General features: G+C 44.9%; 1 protein-coding gene across 12 annotated transcripts in view; it reads right to left on the reverse strand.

The window, feature by feature from the left end:
* The window catches only part of METTL25 (methyltransferase like 25), a 265,950-nt gene that overhangs the window by 172,836 nt on the left and 79,570 nt on the right, over positions 1-13,544 (reverse strand). The gene's annotated exons all lie outside the window — the stretch shown is intronic.

Genomic DNA, 13,544 nt, shown 5'->3' on the forward strand with positions numbered 1-13,544 from the left:
ACATTTTTGCAACTAACAAATTGCCGTGCATAAAAACGTACAGCGTTACAGCATGGCACAGTAAAATGCAAATAATTGCATGCTATCTGCATCGCACAAATCGGGACAGTAACTTTTAAATAAGCCTGAGCCCATATGTACACATACATGGGTGCATGGTCACATACGCAAGAATCTTATATCAGCTGCATAAGTACGTGCTCAAGTAATAAAATACGCCAACTGCGCGTATGTGTGCTCCTAATTTTAAGCATTTACACGAACATCTGCTAATCGTGCTTTTTCCTTAGGAACTGTTGGCTTTTACAAGCACAAGTGAGGTAATTTTATAACATGCACGTGTAAAGGAAATGACCGACTTAATCAGTTCATCTACCAGTTTGCCCAGTCTCTCTCTAGGTCATTAAGACCCCTGTTCTTTAGCTCGCACTCTCCCTAGTTTACCCAGAACCTTCATGAAGTCCCTATTTGGAGATAAATTGTTCTATTCAGATTTACGCCTGATAAATAACAGACATAAATATGCACAAGGAAGGGCTGAATGCACGCTGTGTTCGCAGGATATAAAATCGCAACCTACATGAGTTTATGTTGGTCCTGACCTGGAATGCTCCTTTTCTGCCCCATTTTTACGCACTCCTAGATATTTGTGCACCTATGTGCAAGTTTTATAAAGTCACCCTGATGCGAGTAAGTACTATACACACACACGCATCTCTGACATTTTGGCGTGTGCAATGCTTTTAAAATCTGCCTTTAAGCACATTTCTCCCCTGCACTTACTCAGTGGGCACTGCAGTGCTCGTGGCCCACAGCAAACACCCAGGTAGCCTCCCAGACACTAACCTCCAATGCCTCTGTCAGTCTGCCCATCCAAGCACACAGGTGCCCGATACATGCGTACAGACAGATACGGCCATGACACACAGACTGAAGAAAGTCCAAGTACTTTCTGTATTTTCGCACTTGCCTTCACGCCCTCCTCTCTGCAGGATCACTACATAGAACCATAGTTCCCTCTAAGTTGAGCATATGAGTGTTTGCTCATACATTTTAGAGCAAGCACATTTTTCTGTGTGTTATATTCAGAAATGCAACCCTAATACTGGGGCTCAAAAAATTGTTGCTCGCATGAAAAAAAAATGTGCACACAACTCTTTATTCCTTGGAGGTAGCATTGCACAGAACACATTTACTTACTTTTTTTAGATCTAGTATTTGCAATTTATAACATGGTAGAGTAGCATTGCTTATCTGAGGAAAGCAGTTCCCATTTAAAAAAAAAAAAAAAAAAAAGGGATTTTGGCTAACAAGACCTGGCACTAAGTTTTGTTTTCCCCCATTGCTCACCTCCTTTGCTGTTACACGCGTTACGTGTTTGTGGAATGGATTATAAAAAACACAATTTCTATTAAAAATATAGCACACCACCATTCTTAATCTAGCAAACCTTTGAAAATGGATGGTGATGCACACCAAAGTTAGACAAGTGGAGTTTGTCCATTGCTTCAGGTAGATTGAGCGCCCTCTGGGGACAGGGAAAATATTTACTATACTTGAATGGAACGCGCCATGAGCTACCAATGAAGAGATGTGAGCTAAACACACAGGGGTAGATTTTATAATTTTGTGTGAGCGCGTACTTTTGTTCGCTCACCAGGCGCGAACAAGAGTACGCGGGATTTCAATAGATACGCGCGTATCCATTAAAATCCGGGATCGGTGTGCGCAAGGCTGCCGATTTTGGGCAGCCTGCCTCCGTTCCCTTCGAGGCCGCTCCGAAATCGGAGCGGCCTCGGAGGGAACTTTCTTTCGCCCTCCCCTCACCTTCTCCTACCTAACCCACCCCCCCCCCCCCGGCCCTATCTAAACCCCCCTACCTTTATTGCTGGATTTACGTCTGCCGGAGGCAGATGTAAATCTGCGTGCGCCAGCGGGCTGCTGGCGCACCATCACCCAACCCGGGAGCTGTTCCGGAGGACACGGCCACGCCCCCGGAACGCCCCCGGGCCGAAACCACGCCCGCGGCGCCGCCCCAAAACGTCGCGTCACGACCACCACGCCCCCGCCACGCCCCTCCATGCAAGCCCCGGGACTTAGGCTCGGCGCGCGCAGGGGGGGGGTTGGGGTAGGTTTTCGGGGGGTACGCACGTATCCTACGCGCGTACCCCTTTGAAAATCTACCCCACAATAAATAGATTTAAAAAAAAAAATAATAATAATAGGTGCAGCCTCCTCATTGTGCAAAAGTAGTGGGTTTGCTGCATTAATCCTCTTAACTTAGGCAGCACAGAAGCTGTAGCCGATACTTATACATCTGTGACTAGGTTTCAAGTGATGCTCCCTTCATCAGGTCACGGCAATGTTCCCACAATGGATCTGCATCTAAAAGTAGAAATTACTACTTACCTGATAATTTCCTTTTCTTTAATGAAAATAGGTGGATCCACACCAATGGGTTATGCACCTCTACCAGCAGATGGAGACGGAGCTGCACCGACATCAGCCTGCCAGTATTCTCTGCAAAAGCCAACTGTGGACAAACTAACAAAACTTGATTATTAACAGACAACTACTCCAGCACTCAGCTAACAGGAAACCACTGAGCTCAGACAAGGAGGGTAATTACACTAGTCTAGGAACTGGACTGACAATTACCAATAACCCCTGGAACACGCAGCCACGTAGGACGATAGCACAACCATCCGGCAGCCAAGAGTGGGAAGGTGGATCCACCTATCTTCATTAAAGAAAAGGAAGTTATCAGATAAGTAATAATTTCTTCTCTCTCACACCAGTGAGTTGTAACAAAGCTACTCCCGAAAAGGGCGAACGGCTGCCCGCGGTCCAATAAATACTGCACGTGTGAAGGCTGCATCCTCCCGGGCCTACACATCAGGCGGTAATGCCTGGAAAAGGTATGTAAGAAGGACCATGTCACAACTCGGCAAATCTCGACAGGCAATAACAATCTAATCTCTGCCCATGACACTACCAGAACCCTAGTGGAATGAGCCCTAACCTGACTAGCAATGGCTGCTCAGCATTCACATACATCGCCTTGACTACCTCCTTAATCCAGAGGACTATTGTAGCCCATAGCGCCAGCTTACCCTGTTTATTTATTTTATCAAAAACTTTTATTACCTGCCCTTCCTATGATAGTGAGTGGGGTATGATGTAAACATACAAAGTCAAATGAAAAGAAGAGGACAGGACAATACTCTCTCTTCTCTTAAAATGTTGTAACATAAAACTCTTCAGGAAGAGGGCGAGAAAAAAAAAAGCATCTAGGAAGTGCATTATTTCGAGACAGGGCCAGAGGTGAGGGCAGTTTACTCCCACCATGGAGTATAATCAGCTGGTCCATCTTCCTGAGAGATTCAGAAACCTCTAAATACCCCAAGATATGCCTCTTGACATCCAAGAACCATAACAGGCGATATTCATCCACATCTCTCTCCCTGTCCAGAAATCAGGAGGGAAATTGATTGATTCAAGTGAAAATCAAAGACCACCTATGGCAAAAAAGGATGGAACCATACACAACTGTATCGCCCCCAGAATTACTCGCAGAAACAGTTCCCAGCAAGACAAGGCCTGAAGTTTGGAGACTCTACGCGCAGAACAAATTGCCACAAGAAACACCGTTTTCAAGGGAAGTAATCTTAAGGAAAGGATATGCAGCAGTCAAAAGGTGGGACCCGCCAGAAAATCCAAATCCAGATTAAGACTCCACAAGAGCACTGGCAACCACAGGGGAAGACAAAGATGCTGCAACCCTTTTAAGAAATTAGCCATATCTAGAAGAGTCAACAAGGGTCCACCATCCACTTGATTTTAGAAAACAGGCAAAATCCACCATCTGTACCTTCAATGAATTAAGGGCCAACCTTTTACTCAATCCATCCTGCAAAAATTCCAAAATAAGCGGGATCTTAACCGAACGAGGAAGAACCCACTCGATCCTCACACCAAGTCTCAAACACTTGCCAAACCCACACATAGGCTAAGAAAGTGAAGAACTTTCTCGCTAGTAGCAAGGTGGCAATCACCACAGTGGAATATCCATGTTTTAGCAACCAAGCCCTCTCAAGGGTCATACCGTAAGACAAATTAGAGTTGGATCTTCGTGAAGAACAGGCCCCTGCTGTAGCAAATCCCTGTGAACCGGTAATCAAGATAGGAAAGTCCTCCAGAAGCCTTCGCAAATCTGCATACCACGGCCTCCTGGGCCAATCTGGTGCCACCTAAAGCACCATCCCCATGTGTCTTTCGATCCTCCGAATCATTCTACCCAACATGGGTCACGGGGGAAAAGCATATAGAAGCCTGCCCTCAGGCCACTCCTGCATGATGGCATCAATGCCCAAAGACTTTGGATCACTCCTGTGATTGAAAAAGTGAGGAATCTTCGCATTGTGAGATGTTGCTGGCAGGTCTAGAAACGGGAGACCCCACCAGTCCACTATTAGCTGGAATGCCTCGTTTGACAATTCCCATTCTCGTAAGTCGACTCTATCTGATGAGAAAGTCAGCTCTTACATTTTCTTTTCCTGCAATGTAGGAGGCTGAGATCTCCTGAAGATACACTTCCACCCATTGATGTAAGCCACTGTTGTCGCATTGTCTGACATTACCCGGACCGCTCGACCCTGCAATCAGTCAATGAGTGATAAGCATGCCAGCCAGACTGCCCGGGCTTCCAGCTGATTGATACCCCAGAAAGACTCTTCTGTACTCCAGCACCCTTGCGCTTTCAACTCCTGACAGTGATCTTGCCAACCCTGGAGACTCGCAACCATCGTACTAGCTAGTCTGGAGATCGTAGGGAAACCCCCTTCCTTAGATGGTCCGCTTGCAACCACCAATGTTGATCTCCACAGGAAGGTGAAGCCATATTGAATAGTCTTGAGACTGTGACCCCAATGAGCCAACAGAGTGCGCTGAAGAGGGCACATATGCACCCTTGCCCACGGAACCACCTCTAGGGTGGCCGCCATCAACCTGAGCACTTGTAGATAACGCCACATTGTCAGGCGTATTGTTTCTGTTAATAATTGCACCTGCGCCATTAGCTTCTGAATGCAGCTCTCTGGAAGGAACACCCTGCCTTGCTTCATGTTGAACTGAACACCGAGATACTCCAGTGTCTGGGATGGCTGTAGATTGCTCTTGGCAAGTTCACCACCCAACCTAGTTCCTGTAGCAAGGAGATCACCTTGCGAGAGACCCAAAGGCTCTTTCAGACTCTTGGTCCGAATCAGCCAATCGTCGGAGTATGGGTGAACCAGAATGCCATCCTCTCTCAACACTGCCGCAACCACTACCACAACCTTGAAAAAGGTTCTAGGTGTGGTGGCCAACCCAAAAGACAGCGCTTGAAACTGATACTGCCACCCCAAAACAGTCAGATGGGACTATAAAGGTACACATCTGACAAATCCAAAAACATCAGAAACTCCCCCAACTGTACTGCTATTATCACTGAGCATAAGGTTTCCATACGAAAACGAGTCATCCGCAAATGACAGTTGACTCCCTGGAGATCTAGGATGGGGTGAAAGGAGCCCTTCTTCTTGGGCACAATGAAATAAATGGAATATTGACCCATATTTTCTTGTGATATGGGCACTGGAATCACAGTCCGAAGGCTGAGGAGCCTTGACAACATACACTCCACCGCTTGTCTCTTCTGCGGAGAGTTGCAGAGAGACACCATGAAAACGTCCCGAGGGACACTGAGAAACTCCAGAGCATAGCCATTTCTTATCACCTCAAGAACCCACTGGTTTGACGTGATCTCGACCCACCTCCGATCAAAAAGAGACAGGAGACCCCCCTATCTCCTTTTCCTGGGGGTGGGTTGGCACACGTTCATTGAGAGGCCCAGGGAGCACTACTACCTGAGCCTGCGCCCCTTCTGGGCTGCCTGGAATGAAAGGACAGAGACAAAACCAAAGGCCGAGTCCTGTGTGAAGCTGCTTCTCTATAGGGTTGAAAGCATCTGAAACCCCTAGCATGACCTCTTGTGCCGAAGGAGCACAACATCTGCTTCTTATCCTCTGGTAACCGAGGAACCTAGAACTCACCCCACTTATTGGCCATTTTATCCAGCTCACTCCCAAACAAGAGTGATCCTTTAAAGGGCAATTTTGTAAAATTAGATTTCGAAATCGTATCTGCCAACCAATTCCTCAGCCATAGCTAACACCTGGCCGCTATTACCGAAGCCAGCCCTCTGGTCGAAGTGTGGACCAGATCGCAACCCGCATCTGCCAAAAAGGCGGCTGCCAGTACCATGATTGCCCTAGAATTCACATCAGATTCATCAACTTCCTGAGAGAGAAGTAAACAAGAGTGAGCCACCAGGGAGTAACAAGAAGCTATCTGCAAATCCATTGCCATCACTTCAAAGGCCTGCTTAAGGATTCTCTCTTATGTATCCTTCAATGCCGCTCCCCCTTCTATGAGGATAGTCATCTGCTTGGTGACGGTATACACAAGCGCAACCATTTTCGGAAAGCAGCCGGATCCAGGGGGTACAGCCCTTCCAAGGCTCATCTCCCTTTAAAATTAGCTTCTGGGGCACCCCATTCAAGATCTGTCAATTCTTGAATAGCCTCCATAATATGGAAAAAATATTAGGCTTTACACAACGAAACACAACACTGTTCTTTCATAGCGATAAGTTACCAGATCTGATTTCCCAGACATGGAAGATGTTGTGGGTACTGGGGCATGATTCCTTGTCTGAGCCAAAGATCGATCCCATTTTGATTTCATTATGTAAAGCCTAATATTTTTTCCTTATTATGGAGGCTATTCAAGAATTGATGAACCAGTTCAAATTCAGGCTAAACCTCTAGCAGCTCTTTTTCTATTCCCACATCATGCTGGGAAGGACCAGGCTTAGCAAAATCAGATGGAGACAGTTCTCCCTACGCCTCCAAACAGTGCTGGCACAAGTTAGAGGACGCCTGGCAAAAATGCCCGATCATGGCAAGCATCACAAAGGATAAGGCACTTAGGCTTCTTAGCTAATCGGCGCCATAGAATTGTCAGTAAGCTCTAACAGGCATCTGAGAACTGTGCGCCCAGCTGTACTCACAATAGTCGCTTGAAAGGATAGGCACCTAATACACTATTCAGGTAAATGCACAAACTGAGCGCCCACCTGAGTGCTCATTGTCTGTATACAACTTGAACACCTACCTAGGCACCCTTAAGCTCACCACTATGTGTCCACCTAAGTGCCCCTATGTGCACACCTGAGTGCCTAGGTAGACACCCCATGCACCCATCTGAGTGCCCAGCTAAGCACACAACTAGATGCACATCTGGGTGTGTAGGCGCGAACCGACATACCGGAAGAGAGCAGCCTTATGCACAGAGAAAATGTGCATTGAATGTTGCCGCAGCCTACAACGCAGTGAACAATCCAAACCTGAAAGCGGAGCCTAGCCCTGAAGGCTGCTCAACCCGCCAAGCTGCCCGAGTCTCCAGGCTCCTCTGGAGGCGGGAACAGATGTCGGATTGGAGCACCAAGCACTGAGACCAGAGGGGAGAGGAATCCCTAAAATCAACTCCCCCCTTAGCTGTAAAAAAGAAAAAAAAAAAAAAAAAAAAAAAAAAGAGGTAAGTCCACACCAGCAGAAACCATCTACTGGATCAAGGCACTCATCTGAGGGAGGGACCATAAGGTATCACCACAGGAGAGCGGGGCTAAAAACGTCTTTTTTCCTTCTACAAAAAGCTTAACACCACAATCCCCAGTAGGGAGATGCACGTCCACCATCTACTGGAGAATACTGAGGGCTGATGTCAGTGCAGGGGTATATATACCGTGATGGCAGCTTTGATCAGTCTCCATCGGCTGGTAGAGGTGCAGAACCCATTGGTGTGGATCCATTTATCTGAATGCTAAGAAACAATCCTTTAAAGTAGATTTCCTTGACAAGGTTTTTGTCAATAACCTTTTTCCAGAACAGCTATAACTAGATGCGATATGAGTATGGCTTAGGGTCAGAAAACGCAAACACACACCAGAAACCTATCCATAGCAGGACCTACATACAGTACTTCATCTACAGAGAAAGTAGAAAAATTAATAAAAAAGTCATATTTAGGAAACAGTAAGATATACTGCAGCTAGATATGGCAACAGTGCCAATATATCCTCCCTAGACATATTAATATATACTGTGAATACAACCAGGTACAAACTCTTAAATCCTTCATAACTGAGGGGAAGGCAACGCCAGTCCTGGTTCTCTGGATATCCACAATGATATATGCACGAGATACTTTGCCTCCATTGCATGAAGCTGTATGCAAACCAGACTTGTCTGTGACCCTTGAGGATCGGAGTTGCCTAGCCCCAGCTTGACTTGAGCATGATGAAGACAAGGCGTTATCCTGCGTCTCCCTGAAATTTAAACACACAGATTTTAGGTAATGTCCCTAATAAGAACTTCTGGTAGATCATTTGGATAAAGTGGTTTCTATGTTAGTCCACTGTATGTGTGTGGAAGTAAAGGCCAATAAAAAGAATTAAAAATGAAGATACCCTTTTATTGGCCTACTTCAAAGCATTTCTTGACCGACTGTTGGAACCTACATTCCCTTCATCATGTTGAAATAAAATGAGCAGATAAATCATTTGAAAATGTTGGTCTTCTACCATGAAAAATATGGCTAGGTTTGCAAGTTTGTACCACAAATCACCCTTATCCTATCCAAACATGTCCCTAAAAAATAAATAAATACATCTATGACACATAGGAACTGAGCAACTGATGGGCAAAAACTAGAGAAATAAAGAGTTGTAAAAGTAGTTTCATTACAACCTGCACAATTTAAAATGTGGTGCCTGAAATCTTAGTCCCCTAGGATCCAGTAATGGAAACTGAGGACATTTAAGTCCATTTAGCTTCACCTTCTAATAATTAGGATTTGAGCATTTTCTGTGGTGACTCAGAAGAAACTTTAAAACTTGTTTTTTAGAATAGCTAAAAAGATGTAAATATAAAACTATTAAAATGTTTTTCCCCTACTTTAAAAAGACACGCCAAGTAAAACCTACAATCAGGAATGCTCTGTCATTTGATTTTGTTTGCTGAATAGGAAATGATTTGTAATAGCATGGCTCCCCCTAGAGGGCAGAGGAGCAATCTGATGCCATTCCATGCATCGAGACCACACTGTTCACAAAATAAGATGTCAGCTTATGACTAACCAGAGAAGGTACTGAACTGCAGAAGGAAAGGATCCTTTTTTCTGATCAGCATCACTACAGACTTAGATAACTGTACATTAAGAAATATGAAATGAAGGGGAAGAGGAGGTCATATTATGCCAGACTAGAGCTGCAGCAGGAAAAAAAAAAAAAAGGTTTCGACACAGATTAATGCCATCTCCAGTTGGGGCATATCACAGAGATAGTGAGCCAGCCACAGGGTGGGAATGACAAACAGGTGTTTAGGCTGAAGCTGGCTGTACCGCGCTATTTACAGAATAGGTTTCAGGAACTGCAGAAGACAAAAATTATATTTATGCTTTCTAGTTTAGGTGTTTGGGTCACTTTCATAATTTTCTGAATTATTTTAAGAAAAAATAAAAAATTCAAATTTAAAGTAAGATAGTGAGCACAGTATGGCTGTCTCCGTTTCGGGGAACCTCAAATATCACGTGGTACAGGGGACCCTGCTCTTTAAGAGGTGCTGGTGGCACCCAGGAATGAATGTCAGCACGGGAATTTTTTTTTTTGGGGGGGGCGGCAATAACAAACAGAGGCCTGGATTTATCAAAATGCGGTAAGTACCGCATGCGATAGCAAAAGGGGCGTGTTTTATGCTAATATAGCATTTATCGCAATTTGCGCTAATTACCTGTGCGAAGAGCTAAGTTATCACAAATTGCGATAAGTGCCAGACCTGTTGTATTTCCTGCATTCAACCACTGGGGGACCATTTTTCATGATCCGGGGGGGGGGGAAGAGAGAGAGACACTGCCCATAATATTGTGGCCCATAGGCAGGTATTTGTATCCCTATGGTAGGCCCACCTAGTAACTTGAGGTGGGGATTAGGTAAGAGTGTAGGGGGCTAGGGGCCACTTTGACATTCTACGTGACACCTACAAACAGAACAGTGGTCTCTTGTGAAGATTTGCTGGCCTTCGGAGTGAGGAAACTCACTCCAAGATGAGATTTATGTTCGTAGGTGTCACGTAGCATGTCAAAGTGGCCCCTAGCCCCCTACACTCTTACCTAATCCCCACCTCGAGTTACTAGGTGGGCCTACCATAGGGATACAAATACCTGCCTATGGGCCACAATATTATGGGCAGTGTCTCTCTCTCTCTCTCTCCCCCCCCCCCCCCCCCCCGGATCATGAAAAATGGTCTCTCTCTCTCTCTGAAGCTGTCAATTCAGCTGAAATTGGACTTACGGGAGACATCGCAAATGGCGATGAAACCTTACCGCATGGTCACGGCAGCTATTGCACAGCCTAACGCAATCCAAAGAGGTGTTGTTTAAATCGGCGTTATGGCTGTGCGATAGCTCTTCGCAGGCAGGCTAACCCAGCCCACTCTCCGCCCCTAACTCCTCCTATTTTTGGAATTTGCATCGCACCATAAGATATGGTGAGATCGCATGCGGTAAACACGTTTTCGCATGCGTTGAAGGCCTATCGCATGCGTTAACTGGGCTTTTCGCATGCGATAAGCCCTTACCGCATTTTGATAAATGACCCCCAGAAAGACTTACCGTATGTAATGAATGACTCTAGTTGCCTGCCACGATAAGATATAGTCTGCAACCTTGTAATAGCTTCATCTCTGCTGCTGGGGACAGGAATGACTACTTCTGTTTGCCCAGAACAAACACATTTTGGAGGGAGATGTATCAAAATTTTGTCCCATGGCAAAAATTGCTCCATTTGCTTCTTCTATTTTCCCCCACTGAAGAATCTAAAATATTTAAAAATGTGTAGAGTGGAACGACACAGACAGATTCGCTGTTTTATATACAAAAGGGATGGATAAAAGTAACCAGTTAGAAGTCAGTGCCTAGAGGAGAACTGGATGGGAAAGCAGGTTTTAAACAGGGCTACAGGGTATCAAGATGTGGAAATCTCCAAGAAAACAGGGCAGGAGAAGAAAGCAAAAAACCAAGACAAAACGGATAAGCCAGATTTTCTGAAAAGAATTCTTCCTCATTACTCACAGTACATCGCCTGTAATACACAGACAAACTAAATAAACTGCTCTCCTCATCAACAAACCCTCTCCAGCTTTTCTATCACAAGTTTTACACAGCAACAAAAGTAGTACATGACGACAGATGAAGACTGAAATGGCCCATCCAGTCTGTGCAGCAGGAGTTTTCAGGCCTGTAAGAATCATTCCATCTGGACTTCCCCTTTTTTTTTTTTTTTGTATTTAAATATTTTTATTAAACGATTGCCCAAAAGAAAGCCTTACAATCAGATATGTCAAAGCACGAAAGCAAACAATCATCAATTCGTAGCAAACACAAGACAGTCTTTGCCTTCTGTTTGGGGTCGTAACCACTACTCCATGAAGGCCCCACCCTGTGCTTTTCTTGGATGCACAATACAATCATTTTAATGCAGTTTTGGGATGAACCACCCCATGTGGTCTTTGCAGCTTCTTGACCATCAGGAATCCTCTGCGTTTCTGCCATGCTTTTTAAAATTCTCCTACCCTCTTTGTCTTTACCATCTCCTCTGGAAGGCCATTCCACGCAGCCATTTTCTGACATTCCCAAGTCTACCTCCGTGTAGCTTCATACTGCGACTCCTAACTCTACAGCGTCCTTTCCATTGGAAGGGAACTCCAGCCCACCGAAATGGCTCTTCTTTCTTTCTCCTCCCCTGACCTCTGCCAGATCGTCCTGCATGAGACGCCGTACTTTCAGCCGTTAGGCAACAAAACTTAGGGACAAAAATTGCCACTAACCCTGTGCCTGGAGCAACCCCACCTTGAGTTCAGAAAAAAAGCTAAAGGCATGGCTTTTCAGCCAGTCCTTCCCCTAAGATCCACATTTCCAACCCAACTTCCTGAGCCCTCTACTAAGGACTGTGTTAGAAACAAGAATTTGAAATTATTCACAAATGGGTTTTGCGATGCTGGATCCCAATGCTACATTAATTGCAAACCTTGATCCGCTTGTAAGCTCCTCTAATGCCTCTTTTCATTTCATTTAAATTTATTGTAATTAGCTTTGAGACCAACTTTGGGAAAAGGCAGAATATCAAATGTTCATAAATAAATGTGTTAATATCATATCAAACCTCCCCCCCCCCCCCAATCTCTGCTCTCTTCTAGGACATACACGTTCAGGTCCTCATGCATTTGTTGCAGACCCCATACCATTCTAGTTACCTCTTTCTGGACCACTTTTAGCCTATCTATATCCTTCTTGAGATACAGCCTACAGCAGTGGTTCTCAACCTTTTTCCCATCGTGACACACCTGACCACAGACCATGCTCACATCTGTGACACTGCTCATTACAATGCACGGGGGAAATAAAAAATAAAGGCTCACTATTACTTTTATTGTTAAGAATGACACAAGGGAAACAGAAGTAATCTGAACAGAAATTACATAAACATCCCATACCAAAACAGCACTCGAACAGTAACCACCTTACTAGGCAAAACTGAAAATATTATACCAGGCCTTAAAACTACTAAGGAGCCCTACACAAACTACACGCCAGCAGAATGCATCACCTCAGTCACATGTGCAGATCCTCACCTAACAAAGAATAAAGAGACCATAACGCATAACTAGAAACATGCAGTCAAACACTGAAGTGGAAACTGCAACAAGCCACAGACTCTGTATGCAGGGCAACAAAGGAAAAAGAGAACCAGCACCAGTCTTCATAAAACAAATCAAGAGATATAAAATAAATAGCAGTAAAACCATACTAATAAAAAAAACAAACCCACAATTATTTCAAAACAGCTGATGAATTGAATATCCAATAATTAAAAACTCATATAAAAAAAGTTTCCAGACACCAATAAAATATTCCAAAATAGCAGAAACAAAGACCCAATAATGAAAAATAAGGACAACAAAATGCTTTACTCTGCATACCTGGGAACGTTTGATATCCAGCTGCCCTGAGATTGTTGTGAATTTGCATGAGGAGGGATGGTTTGCTTGCAACTTTCTCCTCTCTCAGCCACACACAAGCTGTCTCTCTCTCACACTGACTCTCAATCAATCACACACACACACATACACATGCTTTTTCTCTCTTACTTATGTAGGCTCTTAATCACACATTTATATACATGCTGTCTTTTCACACTATACACACACACACACAGGCTTTCAATCACACACTTACATACATGCTCTCTCACTCACTCTCTCTCCCCGCCCCCCCGCCCCCCCGATCTAGCGACAGCAGCAGCCTCCTCCACTTCCAGCCCTTGCGGCCTCAGGAAAGGACTCCCATTCGCTACGGGGCTAACATTGCTCCTCTTCTGCTCTGCGTCG

The sequence above is a fragment of the Rhinatrema bivittatum genome, chromosome 4, assembly GCF_901001135.1.
Source record: "Rhinatrema bivittatum chromosome 4, aRhiBiv1.1, whole genome shotgun sequence".
In the NCBI taxonomy this organism is placed as follows: Eukaryota; Metazoa; Chordata; class Amphibia; order Gymnophiona; family Rhinatrematidae; genus Rhinatrema; species Rhinatrema bivittatum.